Below are 6000 nucleotides of genomic sequence, written 5' to 3' on the forward strand. Positions count from 1 at the left end.
CAAAAACATGAGAGTGCTTCAACACAAACACACCTAGTGGAACAAAAAGAAAAAGTGGGACAACATAGAACAAGAGATTGCTGACTATCTCATGACCTACAGCATTATACAACAGAAATGAGACAGAATTATGAGGTTGCCTCATTTGTTACATCAGAACTGACCAATATCTGAAAATAATACATATTTTCAGGTTAGGCTGACTGCTATGATGCTACTTGCTGGGTTTCCATTATATAATTTAAACATCAGATATACCAATGTTCTGTCAAGTGATGTTAATCAGAAAAGTAACTGAATTGTGGATTATCCCTGTTTTTTTCATCCTGTGTTAATGATCCAAAAATAACATACTATGCTTCTGGGTACCTCCTGGTATCTTGCATTGGTGTCTGCTCATCTGGTTCCACCATCTCTCACGATACAAAAAAGGAATGCCTCAAGACTTTTCTCTGTTCTGGCACATGGGTGGTAGAATGAACTTCCCCTAGATGTCTTAACATCTGAGACACTAGCAATGTTCAAATGATGTTTAAAGACCTACTTTTTCGAGAAGTACTTAATTAGTGTACTATTTAACTGTTACCGCCCCAGCAGACATTAGACATGGTAGTAATACATTTATCCCATATTAGGATAAAGGTATTGATAGACTTCGAAGCACTTGCTAGCTAACACAAGCAAAGCACAAACTAGATAAGAGCATCTGCTAAATGGGATAAATATAAATGTAAATGCTTTTATGCAGTTTATGTGTATTCCTTCCACTCCCAAAAACAGACAATATGTGGATTGTCTACTCAAAAATAACCTGCTATACTGAAGTATCTCCATTTTGGAAAACTTTTACCTTAACTTCACTACATTTATATACACACACACACACACACACACACACACACACACACACACACACACACACACACTGTATATATACATATATACCCATGACCTTAACTGTGTGATTTGATTTTTTTAAAGTAGTTGAAAAGAAGGTTTTGGCCTCATGATAATTAATAGATATCAATCAGTGTTTGATTAATTAATATCATTCTATCAATAGATTGTTGTGCTAGCAGTAACATTAGAGTATTTTCACATAAACTGAGTTGATTAAACAAGAGTCTTGTGACAAACATTATAATTGGACATTATAGGCACAATAAAACAGTATTCATTGTAGTATTTGGATACTTAAGTACATTTGAAGGCAAATATTTTTGTACTTTTACTCAACTGAGAGACTAAAGGAAACATTTTTACTGGATTAATATTTTACCTAGTGTATCTCTACTTTTACTGAAGTACATGGTTTGTGTATTTTGTCCACCACTGAATCTTTGTACCAATATGCTGATTTAACTGCAGCCTACAAGATGGATTCTAACTTTGTTCTGTGAACTTGATTAAAACCTATTTTTTATGCTGGTGGCCATTGTATTTGACACCCCTCATTTTTTATAGCTATCCTTATAGAGATCCTTTATGGTGCTAGATGAAACCTTTTCATAAAAGTACAATAACAATATAGCAATGCAGAACACCAGAGATCGAGGATGTATAGTATGTACAGTTTCATTATTTATTTGTTTCATTATTTATTTATTTATTTATTTATTTATATTTGAAGGTAGCAGATTGGACATTTTTTCCAGGGGGCCATTTTAATAAAAGATTACAAAACCATGCTGAAAATGCTCATCCTTTGCCCAGAAGTACACAGTCATTTCATTTCGATATGCTTGAACAATTTGGAGGGGGTCTCCACAAGCTACTGAAGTCTATTCATCTGCGTTTGTTTAGATGGCTTGAAAAGATTTGTAACTACACCACAATCATTTCTTAGCCATTAATATTGTATATGGCAGAGCATGGGAGCAGAGCAAATAGACTGAACATAGTTCTGTGGTCTGAGACGGAAACAAGCTGTACATTAATCACATTCATGAAGATTGGTATTTTATGTTTTTGTCTCTGCAGAGACATAATGCATTGTGAAAAAATAAGAAACAAGTCTGTAAAATAAATGTGAATGCGCCACATGAGATAAATAAAGGCACCCAAGTTATTTTCATTGTTAATGTGTCTGTATGTGCTGATGTGATGAGGGGTTAAGTCGCACCCTATAACCCACACAGTTTTTAGACTGACTCTGGCACAGAAACCAACAACTTACAGAAAACTTGATGCACACACATAAAACTGTCATACAGTTTAATGTTGGCCAAAGGGCTGAAATCACTCTTAGTTCCACACTCACTGTAAAATCCTAACTGTACATATAAGTTAAATTAATATATGACAAAATCTTCCTCTTGCCCACCCTACCTCTTTCTCTCTCTCAATCACTTTTACTTTTTTAATGACCCCATACCAGCAGCAGCAGCAATGTGAATTTCTGTTTGCCTCAGTGCTTGTAAAATCACACCACAAATCTAAGACCCACAGCATAAAAGAGACAACAGCAAACAATTAACCCCCTAAACTCCAAGATGAAAGCTTACAATCTTCACAGAAATTTGCCTTTGCTTTCCCAAATTACTGCAAGTAAAAGCTCATTTGGACACTTAATATTTTGGAAACAGTCAGTAACCCAATGGTCTTGTAATGGACTGTCAGGAGACAACACCTGCTTAAAGTAACCCAACACTATTTTTTGCAAAGAAATCAAGCATGATACTAAGAATTGTGAAAGTCACACAGACACAATTAATGACACTTGTACATATTGCAGTATTTTAAAAACGTATCTAGGTTATGTATGTAACTCTAGTTCCCACAGCATGGACAACGTGGTCGTGTTCCCAAAGCGTTGCCGATCCACCTCATTCTGTTCCTGCTTATATATACATGTATATTTTCCTTGTAGATTTTAAATAATCCTTTGCAATTACTGAATAATGCCCTGCAGTGCAGCATACATTCAAAACAAGTGAATATTCATTTAATAAACATTCATGTCACACAGTGAGTCCTCATACTACAGATATGGTTTCACGTTTCAAGTTTTCAAGTTTCAAGACTCGACTACTGCAACTCTCTGCTGGCAGGTCTTCCCCTGAATGCTATCTGTCCACTGCAAATGATCCAAAATGCAGCTGCACGGTTTGTGTTTAATCAGCCCAAGTTCTCCCACACCACCCCACTGCTGTGCTCCCTTCCCTGGCTTTCAGTAGCTGCACATATCAGATTCAAAACACTGATGCTTGCCTACAATGCCAAAAATGGACCAGCACCACGCTGTCTGAGATCCTCCAGCACTGCTCGACTGGTACCACCTTCTCTCAGAATGAGAGGTAAGTACACTTCAAGGCTCTTCTCTGTTCTGGCACCAAAGTGGTGGAATGAACTTCCCCTAGATGTCTGTACAGCGGATTCCCTGATTATCTTCAAGCGACGACTGAAGACCTACCTCTTCCTGAAACACTTAAATTAGCACTTTCCAAGTTTGTAGAATTCTAGGGTTATATCTATATTAAGTTTGTAATCTGGCGTACCAGTGTAGATTTATTCATTACTAGAGATTTAAAGCACTTTTGTACGTCGCTCTGGATAAGGGCGTCTGCTAAATGCGGCAAATGTAAATGTAAATGTAAATATGGTGCCTTGACCCAGTGGTATAAATCCCATTTCTCTTCAGGAACTCAAGCTGCATCAACAATGCTTTTGGGAACGCTTCCGTGTTGACCACACTCTGAATCACAAGCATAATAATCCATTGGAAAGCGCAGTGTCATGGCTGTGGTAACGTCACGACCAGGAAGCTTTCAGGCCAGGAAGGTGCAGCCCAAAGACCAACCCAGAACCTCCCGACAGGGAGCAAGCAGCAGGAGCAGGCAGGAGTAAGATTAAAAAAGAATCAGAATCAGGTTTATTGGCCAAGTGTGTTGACACACACAAGGAATTTGGTTCCAGCAGTTAGTGACTTTTAAAGTACAGACATAGATAAAACTATACATTTAGCTAGGACTATACAAGACAAAACAGATAACACAAGACAAAATCAGACTTTACAAGACAATACAGACAATGTGAGACAATATAGACAGTATGAGTATTAAATAGGGATTCAGAGTATATGACAGATCAGTCCGTGTTGACCACACTCTGAATCACAAGCATAATAATCCATTGATAGCGCAGTGTCATGGCTGTGGTAACGTCACGACCAGGAAGCTATAAAAGCACATGGAGTGTTTGATCAGGAAGCGCTCTATGTGTGTTTGTTTCAATAGTAAGTGGTAATGTCTGAAAAAAAAAAAAAAAAAACAAGCAGTAAGAGGAAGCATTCTTTCCGGCTTCATTACACTATATTACGGGAGGTATGCACAGCCAGTTTGTTGCTTGCTTAGGAGCAGAGCTTGCTAGATCGGTTCTCAAGGGAGCAGATTGCGCTCACATGTCTATGCGGTGTCATGTCTATCCCGGTGGGCACTCTTCCTGCGGGTCATAGATGGATCTGGCAGAGGGTCTGGAGACGGGCTTGTCCATTTCTCCTTCCTCACGTGCCGGGTCCAGGGTTGCTCGCAAGCTTCCGAAGCACAGCTTTAACGTTTTTTCTCCCCCACCTCTCTTCCTACAAGGAGTAGTTTAAAGCAGGAGGGGACCTAATACAGCTCTGTTGGTGATCTGTTGGAGATATAGCTGAAGATAGGGGCCAGTTGATCAGCACATGCTTTAAGAGAGGAGGCGAAGACACCATCTGGGCTGGGAGCTTTCCTTGTCTTCTGTCTCTGAAAGAGCTGATACACATCCTCTTTACAAATCGTGAGCTTGTGTGCTGGGAGGAGTTGTTAGAGGGGTTTTCAGAGGTGTGAAGATATTTTCTTCAGTGGGGAGGGGTGGTCTCCTGTAGTTTGTGATATCTTGCAGGCCTTTCCATACTGATGCAGGATCATTAGCTGAAAACCTGCTTTTCAGAGTAGCTTCTTTTGACTATTCTGATCTCTTTTGTCAGTAGGTTCCTGGACTGCTTGTACAGAGCTCTATGTTGTATACTGCAGCACCAGGGTTTCTGGAGGAACATTGTCTCGTTTTTACTGTGTACTGTGTACCATTGTGCATAGTAGAAATGACAGTAAAAGCCTCTTGACTTGACTTAACTTGCTTTGTCCTTCCCTCCCCTCCTGGTTTTTTTTCAGTTTGGCTGTGACCCATGGCTTGCTGTTACTAAATTTGCAGAAGATTTTGGTTGGCACACACACACACACGTCTTCACAAAAACTGATGTAAGATGTCACAGTGTCAGTCAGTATAGCCAGGCTGTCAGTTCCAGTCTCAAAGACACTACAATCAGTGCAGTGAAAGCAATCTTGTAGTTCTTGCTTTGCCTCACTGGTCCATCTCTTCACTATTTTGACTACTGGCTTAGCAGATTTCAGTTTCTTCCTGTATGTGGGAAAAGCAGTGATCCAAGCAGTGATCCCAAGGAGTTCCCTAAAGTTGCCCGGGGTACAGAGCCATATGTGTCCTTAAGAATGGTGTAGCAATGATCCAGTGTAATTTTTCACTCTTGTGGGACAATTAATATGCTGCCTGTACTTTGGAAGTTCAAGTGTTAGTTTTGCTCTGTTAAAGTCTCCAAGGATAATAAAAAGAGAATCTGGATATTTTTGCTCCAAGCCGGATATTTGGTTTGGCAGGTTTTGCAGTGCATCACTCACGTTGGCCTGCGGTGGGATGTTAACTCCGGTCAGAATGAATGAGGAAAGTACCTGCGGTGACTAAAGCGGTTTACAGTTTATGAACAGTGATTCCAAGTTTGGGCTGCAGTATTTATCCAGCACTGTGACATCTGTACCCCAACATTCCTTAATGTAAAAGCAGGTTCCGCCGCCTTTAATTTTGCCTGATAGCTCTATTACACGATCCGCTCAGTGTAAGTGGAAGCCTGAGAGAAGTAATCCCCTGTCCGTGATTGAGTGACTGACCCAAGTTTTAGTAAAACAGAGAGCAGCGGAGCATGTAAAGTCTTTGTTCTGTTAGGAAGAGTCAGTTCAT

The sequence above is a fragment of the Silurus meridionalis genome, chromosome 3 (assembly GCF_014805685.1).
Source record: "Silurus meridionalis isolate SWU-2019-XX chromosome 3, ASM1480568v1, whole genome shotgun sequence".
Classification (NCBI taxonomy): Eukaryota; Metazoa; Chordata; class Actinopteri; order Siluriformes; family Siluridae; genus Silurus; species Silurus meridionalis.